A 19,672-nucleotide genomic window follows, 5' to 3' on the forward strand; every position below is an offset into this window, starting at 1 on the left:
TTTTGTAAATTTTATTGTTCAATACTCCAATAGCCATCCTGAGAAAGTCATATTTATTCCTACTCTATCTTATGTCTGCTTACCATCTCTTGATCTAGGAAGTATTTAACCCATTTTTCTGTGTGTTCACCAACCTGCTATATAGGACCCTTTCAAAAACCTTCAAAAATTTGAATACACACATTGTTTTTTTTCTCATACAACTCTACTAGAAGGTGTAAAGGAATTGCGAAGAACTTCAGTCCTGACAGTCATTATCCCTCACTCAGTTGGAAGATCTTGCCTGATCATTTCACACATAAGAATACAGGAAAATAAGAGCAAGAGCATACCACCTAGACCTTCAGGTATGCCCCTCAATGCAATGTGATCATGGCTGATCTACATTGGCCTTAACTCCTGCTCCATGCCATTTCCCTGTAGTCCTAAGCTCCCTGACCTTTCAGAGGTTTATCTACCTCTACCTTAATTATTCCTACTTCAATCACGTTGTTTGTTGGAGCTTGTTGTGTATAAAATGACTGCTGTCCTTCTTGCTTCAAATACGTCTGCATTGGTCTCCAATGTTGTCTGACCCGTAGTGCTAACAGAAACAGAAGTAAATCAAGTCATAAATTCTAATAAAGGAAATACAAGCTTGACTCATTTCACTGTGATAGGCGTGGTCTACTTTCTTTGAACTTGGAAAGAAAATCTACTAGTCATTGCTGGATATATAATCCCCTTGGCAATTGTTTCTGATCTAATCAGTTTCAAAGACAAAAGATTGACCTGTTCTATTTGCCAAACGGATCCAATATACTATAAAAAATGTGTTGACTACTGCTCTTCTCTAAATTTAGAATGAATTGTTTCTTATAAGGAAACAATTAGGTGTTACTTTTTTAAGAGTATGCCATCAATTTCAGTGCTTTCACAATAGAGATAATCCAAACTCTCTGGTTAGGCTGCAACACAATGATTCGCTTGTGAAATAAAATTTTCTATGGGTATCTGATCTAGCATTTGTAGGCACCAAACAAGTAATGCCACAGGCTAGCAAAAACATGTTTTGATGATGTCTTCCATGATTGTTGTACCTTGTGACCAAGCATCATAGTTGCTTTTGGAGAATTGCAGACATTGATATAAGTTCATCTGTGAAATTTTTTTCCATTTGATACCATACGGGTGGTAATGACACTTCTGACTAAGCATGATAATCATTACTGCTGAGCCTGAGTCCGAGGTTAAGCTTCAGCTCCGCTCGAGATCATCACCACTACAATAGCACAGTATGGTATACATATGACCAGAATATGGGCGCCACAGTAGTGTAGCAGTTGGCGCAACACTATTACAGCTCGGGGTGGCGGAGTTTGGAGTTCATTCCCAGCATCCTCTGCGAGGAGCTTCTGTCTGTTGACCCCGTGGAATGCATGGGTTTTCTCCGGGTCTTACGGTTTCCTTTCACAGTCCAAAGAAGTGCCAGGTAGGTTAAATTTTCGTTGTAAATTGTCCTGTGACTAGGTTAGGGTTAAATCAGGTTTATTGGCTATGGTGAGAAGTGCAGCTCAAAGGGCCGGAATGGTCTGTTCGGTGCTGTATCTCTAAATAAAGTAAAATTACAAATAAAATAAGTTATAATCATCTATTTACAGACAAAATACTGCACTAAAAACAAATGGAGCCCACTTCTGCAGTGCTGAGGTTATCACAATATATGTGAATAAAAATTCAGGACATTCTTTCTCAGCCTGTATGTTCTTGATATTCTGTTCTCAGTCTTCTTTTAAGCACAAAGTTATAAAAGGTTACAGAATTTCTTAAACACTGGGTATAATTCATCTGATTTTAAAGCAGAGATTGCTTTGGCAACCTGCTTTTGGAATTGAAATTGGTTTATTATGATCACATGCACCAAGGACAGTGAGAAACTTATTTAAGCTTTCACAAAGATCAAATTATTACACAGTGCCAGGCAAAACAAATCCAGAGTGCAGAATAAAGTGCAACATTTTTCACAGAAAGTGCAGTGCAGTTAGATAATAGGGTGCAAGATCATAATGAGGTGGATTGTGAGTCAAGAGGAACCATGCAGTTGTCTCATGACAGCTGGGTAGAAACTGTCCTTTAGCCTGATGGACTGTGTTTTCAGGCGTTTGTATTTTCTGCCTGATGGGAGAGGAGAGAAGGGAAAATATCTGGGGAAGGTGGGATCATTGATTATGTTGGTTGCTTTACCATGGCTGTGAGAAATATAGACAAGGTCTACAGAGGGGAGGCTGCTTTGCATGATGTGTTGAGCTGTTCCACAACTCCATGCAGCTTCTTGTAGTCACGGACAGAGCAAATGCTATACTAAGCCATGATGCATCCAGATAGGATGCTTTCTATGGTGCATCAATAAAAATTCATAAAGGCTGACGGGGACGTGTCAAATTCCTTTAGTCTCTGGAAGAAGTAGAGACCCGATGAGTACTTGCAGCCATTGTATCCATGTGGTTGGACCAGGACAGACTATTGTTGATGCTATAAGAACATATAGGAGCAGGCATAGGCCATCTAGGGCACTGAGGCTGGACTGCCATTCAATCAAATCATGGCTGATCTGGCCAGGGACTCGGCTCCACTGACCTGCCTTTTCACCACAATCCTTAACACACCTGTTAAGCAAAATCTACTTAACTGTATCTTAAAGATATTTAATGAGGCAGCCTTTAGTGCTTTCCTGGGCAGAGAATTCCACAGATATATTATGCTCTAGGAAAAGCAGTTGCTTTTCATCTCTCTCCTAAATGTACTCCTTTAAATCTTGAGGATATGTCCATTGGTACTAGTCTCACATACCAAAGAAAATAATTTTCCTGTGTCTATCATATTTTCCCTTTCATAATTTATAAGTTTCTGTAAAATCCCCTCTTATTCTTCTGAAATTCAGTGAGTATAGACCCAGGCACATTGGCTATCCCTCTTATCAACCTGCTTAATCTCCTATACATCGCCTCCAAAGCCAGTATATCTTTATTCAGGTAAGGAGACCTGAATTGCACATAATACTCTAGGTGCAGCCTTATCAGTACCTTGTACTGCACACAATACTCTAGGTGCAGCCTTATCAGTACTTTGTACAGTTGCTGCATAACCTCCCTCGTAAATTCAATCCCTTCAGCAATGAAGGCCAATACTCCATTTGACTTCCTGATAACATGTCCAACAAACCAACCTTTTGTAATTCATGCACAAACACTCCCGTTCTCTGCTCAACAGCATGCTGCTACATTTCACAATGAAATAATAATCTTATCACTTCTTCCAAAGTAGATGACCTTACATTTACCAACATTGTACTACTATTTCTTCCTTAATGATAGCTTCAAGCATTTTCCCAACTACAGACGTTAAACTAATTGGGTTTTAGTTACTCCCTTTTGCCTTCATCTTTTTTTAAGCACTAGCATGGCATTCACTGACTCCAATCTGCCAGAACCTGCCCAGAGCTCAGACAATTCAGGTAAATTATCACAAGCATGTCTGTTATAGCTTCTGCCATTTCTTTCAGTACCCTGTGATGCATCTCATCACAACCAGGGGACTTGTCTATCTTTAGGTGCACTAGTTTGCTAATCACTACCTTTTTAGTGACAGCCATTGTATTGAAGTCCTCCTTGCCCCTTGCATCCATTATATCTCCCCTTGGCATGTTAGATGTGTTCTCCACTGTGAACATTGTTATTCATGGCATTGGCCAAATCCACATTACCCAGTATTAATTCCTCCTTCTCATATTCTATAGGACCTATGTTCATTTTACCTATCCGTTTCCATTTTATTTAATTATAAAAACTTTTACTATCTGTAATTATATTTTCTGCAACTTTACTTTCATAATCTATATTTCTTTTCATTCCTAAGAACTTTCAGCACTCAACCCTCTCAACCTCCACACCATTGATGTAGACAGGAGCATGTGTACTGCCACTCTTCTGGAAGTCAATGACCAGTTCTTTTGTTTTGATGACATTGAGGGATAGACTGTTGCTTATAAGCTCTCTATCTCCTTCCTGTACTCTGATTCATTGTTATTTGAGATACAGCACAGTACAGTGGTATCATCTGCAAACTTATAAATGGAGTTAGGTTACACTCCAGATGCACCAGAGATGAGTGTAAGGCCAGGGAGAAGGCATCCACTGTCGATCTGCTTTGGCCACAAGCAAAGTGGGTTGAGTTTGTCTGGGAGGCTCAGGTTAATGGTACCATGACTGATCTCGTAAAGTACTTCATGATGGTAGATATCACGGCCACTGGGCAGTAGTCACATTACCTTCTTAGGTACCGGGAAGGTGAGAGGTTAATGTGTGCTACCGTCCCCACCAGCTGATCTGCACAAGGTCTAAAGACACAGCGAGGGACACCATCTGGGCCAGATGCTTTTCACAGGTACACTGTCCAAAATATTGATCACATGCCTCCAACAGTGACTTTGGGCTCAGGTGCACTGGAGGCTGTTGGTGTAGGAGGTGACATAACAATCCCTTCTGTTCAAAACAAGCATAGAATGCATTAAACTCATTGGGGCTGGATGTACTGTAGTTGAGGATGCTGCCCTACTTTGTTCCATCACCCATTATTGCATGTAAGCCCTGCCACTACTGACAGCTGATCTGGTGCTTGATTTTGGGCTGGTATTGTCTCTTGGAAACGCTAATAACTTTACAGAGGCCATATCTCGATCTCTTGTAAAGATCAGGATCACATGATTTGAACATTTCAGTCCTAAATCAGTAGCGATTGGATTTCTCAGTTCATCCACAGTTTTTGGTTAAGGAGCATCCAGTTTGACTTTTTCTATGGAAAACCCTTCTAGCCAATGGCGAGCATGTTGAAGCAGTTTAACTCAGGATCAAGAGCATGTAACAACTGTTTCTGATTGTAATAGCTGGTTATATAACTTCCTTCCTGATCGTGATATTTGGGAATGCAAATTAATACCCTCAACTCTTTACTTCCCATTCTGTAAGAATTGTTGCATTTCTTCTGTAAGAAATTTTCAGCATTCATTTTCAGCAAGAAATTGTCAGATTTTCAGCATTCTGTAAGAAATGTATATCATCTGACAAAACATACCCATCTCCTGGAGTAAGGGTCCTGATGAAGGGTGTCATCTTGAAATGTTGACTATTTATGCCCTTCCATACAAATTGCTTAACCCGCTGAGTTCTTCCAGCACTTTTTGTGTGTTACTATCTCCTGTAAAACCATCTTCAAACTTTTTTCCAGTCAAATTTTTCATGTAGATTTTTGTTTAACCCCTCAAATTAGGATTTTGCCTCAAGCACAATATCAAAACATCTCTAACTAAATCCATGAATCCTCTAGAACTTTAACCATCACTCACAACCCTACCGCATTGTTCTCAACTTCACTGCAACAATATCCAACACTAGCAGCATACCCTACATGTCAGTTCAGACCTTGCCTCTTCAATTGTGTGCAGAGAAACTCCAGAAATACCAGCTCTTCTCCTTCCTCCCCTCAACTGACGTCAGAGTCCTTCAGAATTTATTCTTGATTCTCAATTTCAATTCACAGCAATATCAACTGAAGTTCGCCCTTGCTTCATCCTAACCTGTTTACAAAATCCTAATCTGCTAGTTTCTCACCTATAGTTCGGACTCAGGATTTTCAAATCTCTTCTAATTGTATCTCTTCCTTTAGAATGTCTCAAATAATTTTCCCCCACGTCCTCATTGGCCTAAATTAAGTTTTTAATCTCACAGCACCTTGAGTTTAAAATCCATCCATTTGATTGCATGTGTTCCTTTTATGTTTGTGTTGTGTTTCCAATGGCAGGACTGTAAAGCATGAGGAAAATCCGAGCCAAAATCACAACAGGAAATGGACAGATAGGTATTTCTATGGACAGAAAGAAAGTGCAGGTTACTGATAGAGAATTTTATGTTAAGCCTGGAAGACTGCAATGTGACCACATTATAAATGGAGTGTCTCAGGTTCCACAACCATGTTCTTAGCAACACAGGAAAATGACATAGAGCATAATCTCCATCTAACTGCCAAAGTAATCCATTTGGCCTTGTCATGAGAGATATTCCATTTTGTTCTACCAAACTCTCCCACAGCTTCTCTGCAACTGAAAGCTAATGAATTATTTCTCTTTCTGACAAAGAGTTTGTTTTGTCAGCTCTTTTTCTCTTTCCACAGATGCTTGTTCGGTGCTTTCAGCATTTTCTGTTTTTGTTTCAGATTTTCAGCATTTGCAGTATTTTTGGTTTTTATTTCCACCCTTGGTTTGAGATATATTGAAATATCTTTTGGTGTTGAAGATGGTATATAAATGTGACACGTTGTTTGTTCTGTAATTAGTAGAAGAGTTGTTCATTAAATTATAACTGTTGCATTGGAAGCATAATTTGCCCATACTTTGAATATAGTCACATATATGAGGTCTGTACCTGAAAATGAAGCTCAAAAAACCAAGGTATAACTGAACCCCATCCTCCCGCCACCCTACCAGGGGTAGGGTTCTTCTTGTCCTCACCTACCACCCCACCAGCCTCCATGTTCAGCACATAATACTCTGGAACTTCCTCCATCTCCACCTCCACCGCCAAGCACATCATTCCCTCCCCCCCCCCCCCCCCACTTTCTGCTTTATGCAGGAACCAATCCCTACACGACTCCTTTGTCTATTCGTCCCTCCCCACTGATCTCCCTCCTGGCACTTACCATTGCAAGTGCAACAAGTACTTCACCTGCCCCTACACCTCCTCCCTCACTACCATTTGTGGCCCCAAACAGTCCTTCCAGGTGACGGGACACTTCACCTGTGTTTCTATTGGGGTATCTTGTGCTCCTGGTGTGGCCTGCTGTATATTGCTGAGACCAGACGTAGACTGGGAGGCCACTTCGTCAAGTACCTAAGCTCTGTCTGCCAGAACAAGCGGGATCTCCCAATGGCCACGCATTTTAATTCCACTTCCCATTCCCATTCCGATATGTCTATCCATGGCCTCTTCCACTGTCGTGATGAGGCCAAGCTCAGTCAAGAGGAACAACACCTTATATTCCATTTGGGTAGCCTCCAACCTGACTACATGAACATCAATTTCTCGGACATCTGGTAAATGAGACACCCTCCTGTTCACCATTCCCCTATCCCTTTTCCCTCTCTCACCTTATCTTCTTTCCTGCCCATTGCCTCCCTCTGGTGCTCCTCCCTCCTTTTATTTGTTCAATGGCCTTCTGTCCTCTTTTATCAGACTCCACCTTCTCCAGCCCTGTATCTCTTTCACCAATCAACTTCCCAGCTCTTTACTTCACCCCTCTCCCTCCCAGTTTCACCTATCACCTTGTGTTTCTCCTTCCCCTCCCCTCCTCCCACGTTTTAACTCTATCTCTCATCTTTTTTTCTCCAGTCCTGCTGAAGTGTCTTGGCCCAAATCATCAAATGTACTCTTTTCCACAGATGCTTCCTGGCCTGCTGAGTTCCTCCAGGATTGTGTGTACGTTGCTTGGATTTCCAGCATCTGCAGATGTTCTTCTGTTTGTGTAAGGTACAATACTCCCTGTATTGTCCTTGGCAAAGTTGGCAATGCCAGTATTCCAATTATGATATTATTTGTTAATTTAGCAGGTGATAAATGGCTCTAATCTTAGCATTTGTAAATTGTGCTATAGTGATTTTAATACATTGATTTTACATTAATGAATTAGCATGTAACCAGTTAATCCGTGGGGCAGTGATATACTGTTTTAGCAGAGAACTTGCCAGAAAAGCAAACTGATTTTCAGACAAGGGCAGCCCCCAGAAACAGAGAAAGGGCAGCCTTGGATGGCTGTGTTGTGAAAGTGATGAAAGTTATCAAGGGGAAGCAACATATGAAACAAATTTTTTTGTGGGATGAGTTAGAAAAAGTGGCGCCAGAGGCTTTTATAGACACATGCGACTTCTTCCTGTTTATCCACACAACAGCTTATTCTTCCTTTCTCATGTCTTTTTTTCAAGGTGGCAGGGGTTCTGTTGGAGTCTGTGATCTACAGCTACAGCTCAAATTATAGTTCTCTGCAAGCAGTGGGTATTCGCACTGGCTGCGTGGCCTGGCATTTCAATAGCGCCAATAGCAGCCCGGAAGACATGCACCTTAGGGGTGTGGCCCCATAGACAATCTGATCCCTCACCGATATTGCCAGCCCAAGTGTCATGGGAGACTGAAACATTGGGACAGCAGGCAGTGTGTGCTGCTGTCGGAAGAAGGCTCCTGAACTCGAGCGATCCCCCTCTCTCTCTGTCTCCCTCCCTCTCTTTTGATGGTGACCGAGAGCCTTGTCAGTTGTTGAGTTGTGGGGCTCGGAGAAGCGATGCAGAAGATTGTAACATTGGAACGGCGAGCTGCCAGTCTTCCACTCTCACTGTTGCAAGGAGCGATCTCTCTCTCCCTCACTGGTAAGAATGAGCCTGTCTGAGATATCAAAGTGCTGAGTTCTGGACTGTAGTTTCTGGTGAGCTCTGGATCAGGGACTCTTTGGGGCTTCTGCTGTTGCTTGTATGGTCGATGGGGAAGGGGGTTGGATGGAGCTTTCGCTGGTGCAACTTGGGGGAGGGAGGTTGAAGCTTCTGCTGTTGCTTGTGCGTTGGGGGAGGGTGTCTGTGAAGAGTAAGAATTTCAGGTTCATTCTCTGATATTAAATTGAGCCATTTGAATCATTTGATTTGATTTTGCAGGTGATTGGGGCAGGGGTTCATTTTAACCTAATTTTTTTTCTGCACGAAGAGGCAACATATAAAACCTCATGTATTTCTGTCCTGCTGCTTACATGCCACATTGCCCATTACTTGCCCTCCTTCTGCAAGGTCATCTGTTCATCCTGGCAAGTGTGAGATGTTGCACTTTGGGATATCAGATTTAAGGGGAAGGTATACAGTCAATGGCAGAAAGACTAACAGCATTGAAGTACAGAGGGAGTTGAAGTCCTTTCCACCCTGAAAGTAGAGAGAGTGGTAAAGAAGGCATTTGACATGCTTGCCTTCAACCCTAGGGGATCAGATTATAAGAGTCAGGAAATCACAGACAACGGCATCACAGGTAGATAATTTGTAAGAGAGGTTTTGAGAAATTGGCCTTCGTAAATCAAAGTATTGAGTACGGCATTTGGGATGCTGTATTGAAGTTGTGTACATACCTCTTGGTGAAGCCTAATTTGGAGTATCATGTGCAGTTCTGGTCACCTATGTACAGGAAAGATATCAAAATGAATGAAAGAGTGCAGAGAAAACTTACAGTGATGTTGCCGGGACTTGACGACCTGAATTATAGGGAAAGGTTGAATAGGTTAGGACTTTATTCCCTGTAGGGAATGTAAGAGAATACGGGGAGTTTTGATAAAAGTGCACAAAATTATGAGCGCTAAACAGTAGATGGGGCAAGTGCAAGCAGGCTTTTCCCACTGAAGCTGGTGAAACTAGAACTAGAAGTCATGGGTTAAGGGTGAAAGGTAAAATATTTAAAGGGAACATGAGGAGGATCTTCTTCACTCAGAGGGGGATGAGTGTGGTGGATACAGGTTGGATTTCATCAGTTAAGAGAAGTGTGGATAAGTACATGAACAGGAAAGGTATGGAAGGCAATGGTCGAAATCTTTGGGACTTGGCAGAGTAATAGTTTGGCATGGACTAGATGGGCCAAAGGGCCTGTATCTGTAGCTTAGTGCCCTATGACTCTAAATCATGATGCAGTTGCATAAAAAGCTGTGCTTGGAGTTTTTTTTGTGCTTATCTGGTCACCGCGTTACAGGAAGTATGTAGAGGCCTTGGAAAGTGTGCAGTAAAAGTTTACCAAGATGCTTCCTGGATGAGAGGATATGAACAATAAGGATAGGTTGGACAAACCTGTTTTATTTTCTCTGGGTCATCATAAGCTGAGAGGAGAACTGATAGAAGTTAGTGAAATGATTCAACCTAGACTGTGGTCCTCCCCCTCAAAGCTTTTACAGTCATGCACCTAACCTATATGCACTTCTCAGTATGCACCCCTGTCCCCTAGAAAGTGTCAGTTAGCAGTATTTATTTGTGGACATCTCCTAACACTGCAGACCAACAAGTACTGGGCAGACCAAAGTGCACCTTTCAATGAATTCATCTTCCAGCAGCAGTTAATATTTCAGTCACCATTCCTGGAAACCACCTGACAATTTCAGAATGTTCTATTATGCAGCTACTCAGGCCATAACTTGACCTCGAGCTTGACAGCGACCCTTGCTTCTTTTTACACACCCTCACTGATCTGAAGCAAAATGTGTTTGGGGAGATAGTTGTGGTAGTGGTTGTAGTAAATGCTCATTCTCTGCTACTAATAAATCAATACTATGGAATATCATCTGAATTTATTTCACCATTTTAAAAGAATTAGACAGCAACTCCATTATATTTGATGAATTTTTAAAATTATGATTCTGTTAAAGCTGTGAAATGTAAATGAATTATTGTCCAGTAGATGCTCGTCTTTTCGTTGAAGAAGGGTTCGGTTAATCTGGAAAATGTGCACTGATATTAGGCTTGAGATGGCAATGAGGGCAGGAGAAATGCAGTAACTGAAAGGGCAACATGTTCTTGCTCTCTGTCCAGTTGCAGATAGATGTTCTATCCCTTTTGGATACTTCTACACATACTGGATTAACAATTTCCTCCATGCACCCACCTGAATCCTACAGTAGTTGTCCTCTTTAGCGGACAATAGTATGGAGAAGACAGAACATCACATTTCTGATTCAAACAATGAGCTATTGTTTTGCTCCGGACTAGACTGGTTTGGATTTTGAACTGTGGCAATCAGTCACGTCTGTAAGGTTATTCAATTTCTTTGCAGCCAGCCTGGGATCAATGGATTCTTGACAAAGAAGGAATAATCACTGGATTGCTACAGTTTGCAGACATCATGAGGTCTGCTGAGAAAGATCATCTGCTTAAATGTCGCAGTTGCCAGTGGCTAAAGAGCAGCTGGACATTAAGGAACTGAAACCTAATGTATTTCCTGGAGAAACTAGCCTTGCTGAAAGCTGATGGCCATATGTACACGATGACTAAATATCATAACTCCTCCTTGCTGACTCGTAGGAGTAATAAGAAGTTCATAGTACAGAGAACAGTAACAACACTGACACGATATTTTGTTGATCTTGATGCTCCTCTCTTTAAGATCCATATCGCTCCATTCCCTTTATATTCATATGCCTATCTAAAAGTGCTTGAACTCTACGAAACAGCTCATTCCACTGCTACTACAAGTAATCCATTCCAGGCGTGTACTTCAGTTTGATAAAGTGGTGCCCTGCCACCTGTGTTTGGGAAGGGTACTGCAACTTGATGTTTCATAATCAGCCTGAAATTTCATTGTAATGCAGAAATTGAAGCCAACGGTGTCCCCAGCTGCCGCAGTAAAAGTATTCTTGTTCTGCTAGTGTGTTGCAGCTCCAGTTGTAATGCTCATGAGAGGAACAAACAGCTCTTGCTTTATTCTTCACTTAATGTTGAAGTAGGCCAGCAGAACCACTGACCAGAATAATTTTCCCTGTCTTTCTGATCTCTTCAGCGGAGCCTCATGGTAACACTTGGAGCTCTCTTATGTGATTTTGTTGTTCCTGTTGTTCCAGTTCTTCCTACTGCTGGGAAGGTCTGTCTGTAGACCAATGCTGAGGATGTCCCATTAGAACAGAGACGAGGAGGTATTTCTGTAGCCAGAGGGTGATGAATCTGTGGAAGTCATTAACACAGATGGCTGTTGAAGCCAAGTAATTGAGTATATTTAAAGCAGAGGTTGATAGGTTCTTGAGTAGTAAGGGTGTAAATGGTTACGGGCAGAAGGCAGGAGAATTGGGTTGAGAGGGATAATAAATCAGCCATAATGGAATGCTGGAGCAAACTCAGTGGGCCAAATGGCCTAATTCTCCTTCTATGTCTTATGGACTTATGTATTGATAATTCATATCCTTGTGCTAACAGAATAATGGATACAATACCATGGGACCAAATCATAGTTTGAACCACAAAATATCCTTGTAAGATTTCCTAGAATTTCCGGGAGATCTGACTATTTGCAGGTGGGTTGCATTCATATGCTGTTAATGCTATCTGTTACGGAGCTAAGACAGTTTGATGGCATCGGTTAGTGCCCCTTTTGACATTTGTGGTGTTATTTTGCATGAAAATGAAACTAAAGTTTTAAATGAGGGCCTGATTTTGATCCGTTAATAAAAGTCCCATCTATGTGTAAATTAGCAGCAGGATATTTAAAAAAAAAACCCTCCTCTGATTGTCAAAACACATTGGAATGAACATTGGCCCTTGCATGTAGATTTGGGGGTGCAGAAGTTATCTCACAGCCTTTTTCTCTGCTAATTTAATGCTTTGTATGAGATCTTAAAGCAGTCTAATCCTACTGCTGAAGACTAATTGCCAGCAGAGGACAGCAGCAGATTATGCAAGGATGCAAATGAATTTTACATCAAAGTGAGATAGAAAGGAATATTTTTAAAAACAGTTCGATGGAAATAAAGTAGCTGTTTACAAGTTAATTAATTGTATGGGGTCTAGAGATAGTTCTAGATGATTGAAGGGTGTGGTGGTTAGATCTGAAGTACAAACAGTTTGATGAATAATTCTTTTGCGGTCTTGTGAACATTAGGACGGCATCACGTGAATAGAAAGCTGAGTGACACATCATGTTCATCTGCTGAGCCCTTTAGAGGAAACAAAATATTGATGCTGGGGATATTGTTTTAAAAGTGAGAAACATGGTTTTGTAACCAAAAAACATTGGTCTATGGATAAGTGGCTTTGATGCAATAGTGATACGGAGGGTAGCCACAAATTCTGAGACTGCAGTAAATGATATTCCAGTGACTGATTACATGGAAAAGATAACATGGTTTGTACAATCAGTCATGGTAGTGGGTAATGACTAAAGGGCTACACGACACACAATAAGTCTGTTTCAAACTCTAGTATGAGGAGTTGTGTGAGGAAAGTGTGCAACGTGTTATATTCCTTATTTGATGAGGCAATGACCATGATCTATGTCAAACAATGAATGAGATCTTGCCATGTAAGTGATTCCAGGTCATATCTGTACTATTGAAGAGGCAGCTGTCTGACTTAAGTCATGAGAGAGGGAGGATGGGGACACATACAGATTATGCAATTAAACAAAAATATACACATATAATTACAAAATATTAAAGAAAACTAGGAAAAACTGATGTCTCTGAATATTCTCAGTTACATAAGATTACAAGGACAAATCATTAACTAAGCACAACTTGTAACAAGGTTGTGCAAATATTACCTTTGAAATCATGGTTTCAAAATAATAACATGTTGGCTAATCGTGGCCTTCCTAATTTACATATCTTGAATTAGTCCTTAAAATTACTATGGCTATTGTTTTAAAAATGTGCCATATTTGGTTGCTCTCTAGAAAGTACAGTTATACAACTGATAGGTCCTTCTTTCAGGCTTATTTAAGGGCAACATAGAATATTAATGCTAATTATAAGAAAAGTGCTAACTATTTCAAAAGTAGTGTTATGTTCAGTCAGAGTAAACAATTCAGATTTATAGAGTATAGCTATCATAGTAACGAAGGCATGCATACTCTGCCCTATAAGGCAAAATGTGTAGCTGCCAGTCAGTTATAATCTACAGAAAAAAATTGTCAGTAAAGCTAAACTTATGCAATTCATTGCTTATTTTATAGACTTTCATTTGATAGGGGAGAAATACATCTTTTGGCTGTAAGGATGAATAGGTAATATAACCTGAGACAACTATTATATTCCCTCTTGATTTCCATTTCATTAAAGCCATTGGAACTTGAAATAATAAGCCAGTTAACTTTTTTTAAAAATCGGAGATGCTTCAAATTTAATAAAAGATAGAACCCCCTTAATGAACACTGGAATTTTCTTGCACAATAATCTGTAAGGTTTTTTTGTAGTCGTAACAAACTGCAAGGTCAAATAGATGATTCTGTTAAAAGTCACTCCAATGCTATTCAACCAATATTTAAGAATAAAATCTACTTAAACTGTACCTCCTCAGTGTGTTATCATCATTCATAAATGTTCATGAATGAGTGGTATTACGACACCAGTTATGTTACCTGATAAATGATCTAAAGATATGAATTGAAATCTCACCACTGCAGCTGCAAACTTTAATTTCAGTTATTTAAATCTCTGGCATACACTTCTGATAATGAAACTACAATTTCATTGTTTTTAGATCTGGATCTAGATTTGGTTCCCACAACACTTGCTCCACATCAACTCTATAATCTTGCTCACTGAGTGTAGGAGGTATTGTCTTAAAAAGCTAGCAAACTTCATTCATACTAATCAGCACATTCCTTCCTAGGCTCAGTAAGCTCAAACATGGGAGTACATATAAATATAAGGTTGGCCTTTCCAGTGAAAATGGGCCCTTCCATTAAGATGGCACCTGCGTATAATGCTCCTTCAGTCGACATCTTCTGGATAGATCGTAAAACCATATGTTTCACTTCTTTTATGTCTCTTACATTTGTTTTTCATCTGGGATGTGACTCTGTAACTGTTGGAGTCTGTTTGGAGATCGTTTGGGTGTTCCAGCACTCTGCAGCCTCCAAGAGATTCCGGGATGCAGAGGCAGTGTACATTAACCTCATGGTGTGCAGGCAGTGGGACAGGGTGTGAGCTGATATTCGATTCCATTTCACTGATTAAAGCAATAAGGGTGATTGAAACATCACAGCGAATACAGAAAACCTGATTCTCATTCTGATTCTGAGTTTGGAGATCGTTTAGGTGCTCTGGCATGCTGCATTCTTCAATAGGATTCTGGAATGCAAATGCAGTGTACGTGAATCTCATGGTGGGCAGGCTGTGGGACAGGTGCAAGCCAAAGTTTCTCTCCATTTTGCCCATTAAAAATTTAATTGTTGCTGATTAAAGCGACGAGGGAGATTGAAGCATTGAGGCGAGTACGAAGGGTGAGTGCCAGCTGCCTATCTTTTGATTGCTCTGTACCAGAGAGGGGAGAACCTACTGTTGTGTCTGAAGAGTGTTGCCCAGGTTTTCTGTGCTTTGTGGACTTGGACAATAGACTTTCTTTTCCAGAGTTTTTTATATTATGTGTTTCTTCCCCCCAAATTTTTTGTTTTTTTGCATGGGGGGGGATTTGAGAGTTAATGTGTTTGTTTCATTTTGTTCTTTTTTTTGTGCGGGAAGAGTGATTTGGGAGTTGATGTACCTGTTCTGTTTTAGTTCACTTTGTTTGTGCAGGAGGAGGGATTTGGGGGTCAATCTGCCTGTTCAGTTTTTGGTCATTATTTTATGTGGGGAGGGGGGATTTAGGGGTGGATGATTGTGCTACCTTTCTTTTCTTTCTGGTTTTATGGCTACCCAGAGAAGAAGACTTTTCAGATGTGTATACTCTGATAATAAGTAAACCTTTGAACCTTTGTTTTATGTTCTGTCTTTTTACGTTTGGAGATGTGCTTCAGGAAACACTGAGAAGCCTTTTCCACGGACATTTCAGAAATCCCTTTACTTGCTGAACCTGCCTCTGTCGATCAACCAGTCAGATTAGTTTTCTGGTACATGGCTTCTTTTGACCAGGGATGTGTAGCCTGCTGGAGTTTCAATAGCGTGAAACCTACATGAATTTTCATACTGGCTTCGCTTGGTTCACTACTGAGCAGGTGAGTAGGGCTCTGGGGAAACTCAGACACGGCAAAGCATTGGGACCGGATAGTGTCAACCCCAACGTCCTGAAGGAGTGTGCTGAGCAGCTGTGTGGAGTTCTCCAGTGCACTTTCAACTGGAGTCTCAGCCTACAGGGTCTTGACAGTGTGGTCCCAGTACCCAAGAAGGGCCAACCGAAAGTCTTGAGTAGCTACTGTCCAGTGGCCCTGACCTCACACGTCATGAAGACCCTAGAGAAGCTGGTCTTGGCTCACCTCCAACCCCTGGTTCGAACAGCCCTTGATCCCCTGCAGTTTGCCTACCAGGAGCACATTGGAGTCAATGATGGTGAACAGAGCCTATGCCCATTTGGATAAGCAGTGCAGCCCTGTGAGGATCATGGTTTTTTTTGATTTCTCAAGTGCCTTCAATACCATACAGCCCTCACTGCTGAGGGAGAAGCTCCATTCAATGCAGATTGGCATTTCCATTGTATCCTGGATAATGGACTACCTGGCTGGCAGGCCACAGTTTGTGTGTCAGTCATGGCTATAAGCAGCACTGGGGTCCCACAGTGAACGTTATTGGCCTTCCTGTTTACCCTGGATACCTCAGACCTTAGAGACAATACTGAGTCATGTCTGAATACTGAATAAATTCTCTGATGACTCAGCAATAGTTGGGTGTATAAAGGGAGGATGAATGCAGGGCCCTGGTGGAGGACTTTGTCAAATGATGCAAGCTGAATCATCCACAGCTCACCATCAGTAAGACGATGGAGATGGTGATGGAGTTTAGGAAGACTAAGCCTGCACTGCTCCTTTTTGCTATTGATGGTGAGGATGTGGATGTGGTGAGGATCTATGAGTACCTGGGGGTGCACCTAGATTACAGACTTCAATCGAGCATCAACGTGGAGGCTGTGTACAAGAAGGGCCAGAGTACCTCTTGAGGAGACTGGGGTCTTTTGGAGGATGCAGGCCTCTCTTTCACATGTTCTACCAGTCTAGTGTTGCCAGTACAATCTTCTATGTGGCGGTGTGCTGGGGCAATGGCATCAACACGGGTGATGTCAACAGGCTCAATAAACTGATTAGCAAGGCTGGCTCTGTTATAGGAGTCAAACTGGACACACTGAAGGCTGTGGTAGAATGAAGGACCCTCTGGAAATCCAGGCAAATCTGAAAATGTTTCTCACCCTCTGCATTTCACCTTAGCTGAACAGAGGAGCGCTTTTAGTAATAGACAAAGATAATGGCGCTGCTCCAAAGAGCACTATGTGAGGTCATTCTTACCCTCGTAACCTATAGCCAGGGAAGTGATGACCCCCCCCCCCCCCCACCCCAGCTCCTGTTAGACTGTTTGAGGTAACTTTATTTTTCTTACTTCTCTTCTAATGTTTGTATATTTATATATTTATGCACTTGTAATGCTATTGTGACACTGTAATTTCCTTTGGGATCAATAAAATATCTATCTCTCTCTCATGTCCAGTCTTCCATTGTGGAGGAAACCACTCTAGAAGTGAATGGTCGGATGTGATTTAGTCAATAAGAACATTCCAGTGCGGCACATCAGAAACGGTAACCATTTTATTTGGACTTTGTTGGCTTAAATGAATTTCAAGCTTACCTTGCTGCAATCTTGAAGCGGTTGAAAGCAGCCTATTTACAGATTCTGTAATCTAATGGGGCTAGCCACAAGTTCTAACGCTCACTTCCTATGGTGACATTTTTTTTTATCCTCTGTGTGTCCATCAGGCAGAAGCACAGGAAAATGATGCAAGAGGTGTTTTGATAAAAATGTGCAATTGTCTTAGAATTTAAATCCCTCATCTAAAGTATGTAGGGGTTATCTGCCAGATTCAGGAGATGTTCTGGTAAATCTCCCACGTGCAAATTTGAAAAGCAGGCTGTAACGTAGTTGTCTAAATCATCTCACTGTGAATCATTACACAATGTTACTTAGCTGAATAATTATGGTGTTTTGCGATGTTATAGTGGTTAACACACCAAGCTGCAACTCAAATGTTTGAGAGTTCAAATCCCGCCAAGTTGCAAGCCAGTTAGTTTTAAATTGAGATAATTAGGATTGAGCAATAAAAATCTCCTTGTCTTTGCTACCTTTCTGCCTTCTTGACTGAATCCTTCCCTATCCAGTTCATTCTAGTTTCTGTACTGTGAAAGATACTGTGAGATAAACCAGTTGATTGGACCATTCCGGTTCCTCCAGATACTCCATTTGTTTCAAGCGTTAAGGTTAGTTTTTGAATTAATTCAAACAAGTGTGAGAATGAATTTTGAAATACTATGTTGCAGCTTACTTGAACAAACAGTAGATCGATTTATTGTCTGTAGACATTATATAAAATTTCCAGCACCTAACTATGACACCTAAGTAGATGAATCAATTCATCTAAACCATTCACTTGTAGAAGTATAAACTATGAATATGTTTTTTCACAGATTGAGATGTTTATACATAGCAAAATCAATAGCATGTTAGTCACCAATCACAATCAATTTAAATTCATTTGTCAATAGACCAAAGAAGCAAAAATATTTTGAATTGCTTTGCAGAGCTTTCATAGGGGTAGGTGGAATCACCTAAAAACAAAAAGGTATTTTGTGCTACCAGACCATCTAGTAATCTTATAAGGTACTTTTGGTCTGTGAGCTTTACCTTACTCTGTATTTGTTAAATGTAGATAGGTACTACATAGATTGCCGCCAAAAAAAATTAATGTAAATTATGAGTATTCTAATGTTGTCTTCTTCTTCTTAGCCTATCACCTCTACTGGAGCAAAGGCCGCTGACAGCATATCATCAGAATCCTCTATCCTAGGCCTGTCTCTCAAATTGTCCCCAGGTATAGTCCATCTCTGAAGATCCTTCCTCTCACAGAGCTTTGTTGTCTTTTGTGTAACACTTGGTTTTTACGGGATGGAGTTGCTAGCCCCATGCCCAACCCTCTTCTTTTTGCAGTCGGGCTTGGGACCTTCCTCGGTGGAATTATGTTAACATTATGTTAAAACAATTTCTAGGTCTGATCTGACATCGAATTGGAATTTCTCAACTTTTGTGTTAATGCATTAACTTCAGGCAGTATGGCTGCAGAGAGAACTTCTCTGTAGAGAGAAGAGAAGGGAATAGAATTAAGGTTTCTGTTTTCTAATAATTCATCAGAAATGTTGCATTGGAAACAATTAACATTCCAACCATGTTCATTCCAATACAGGGAGCCTTACATTATACAGATAGATACAAATTTACGAAAAAAAGGGGAACAATATGAACTGGTGCTGTTTAAGTAACCTGATCAAAATAGCATTAAGCTGCGGTCAAGATCGTAGCTCAAACTTAGTTTTCTTTTAGGTTCATAGAGGTGGTTTGCGGCATAGTGTGGAGAGTTAGGGTTCAGGTTAGGGTTCAGTGACAAGGATGTTGGGGAGTTAAAGGTCAGGATGGAATCTAGATCTCAGGTCTGTGCTCTACACTCCTTGCTCGAAGGCCAGTGATGTGGTCATGTGATGAAGGACATGTATGGATGTCGGGCGAGTGAGGGCTATGGATAAGAATGAGGGCTAGTGTCAGTGAGTGCCTCCGGGTCGGCAGGTTCTGAAATTGGAGTTCCATGAAGGAAGGAGGCTGAGAGCCTGTAGGTCGATTAGAAATCTGGAAGTCGAGGCCCGATGGCCAAAGCCATGGGTCTGTGGGTCCTTTGGGGAAGTCAAAGGACCAATGTCTGCAAGTCTGCCAGTATGCAGGAGGCCTGTGCACCACCAGCACACAGGCCATCGGTGTGTGTGCGTGGGTCGGTGAGTAGAAGAGAGGAAAGGGACTTGTTCTGCTGTTGGTGGTGTTGCTGCTGCTGACGTTGTTTTGCATACATTGAAGGCATGTTTTGTTGGTACAGGAATGCGTGGCAACACTTGTGGGCCTGTCCCCAGCACAA

General features: G+C 41.2%; 1 long non-coding RNA gene across 1 annotated transcript in view; it reads left to right on the plus strand.

The window, feature by feature from the left end:
• The first annotated feature begins 8,010 nt into the window (after nucleotides 1–8,010).
• The window catches only part of LOC140735188 (uncharacterized), a 43,920-nt gene continuing 32,258 nt past the window's right edge, over nucleotides 8,011–19,672 (plus strand). The window contains exons 1-3 of the long non-coding RNA XR_012100717.1: nucleotides 8,011–8,446; nucleotides 17,212–17,300; nucleotides 18,502–18,586. This is a non-coding gene — a long non-coding RNA (uncharacterized lncRNA). The remainder of the gene's footprint in view (nucleotides 8,447–17,211; nucleotides 17,301–18,501; nucleotides 18,587–19,672) is intronic.

Source organism: Hemitrygon akajei, chromosome 11 (genome assembly GCF_048418815.1).
Source record: "Hemitrygon akajei chromosome 11, sHemAka1.3, whole genome shotgun sequence".
Lineage (NCBI taxonomy): Eukaryota > Metazoa > Chordata > Chondrichthyes > Myliobatiformes > Dasyatidae > Hemitrygon > Hemitrygon akajei.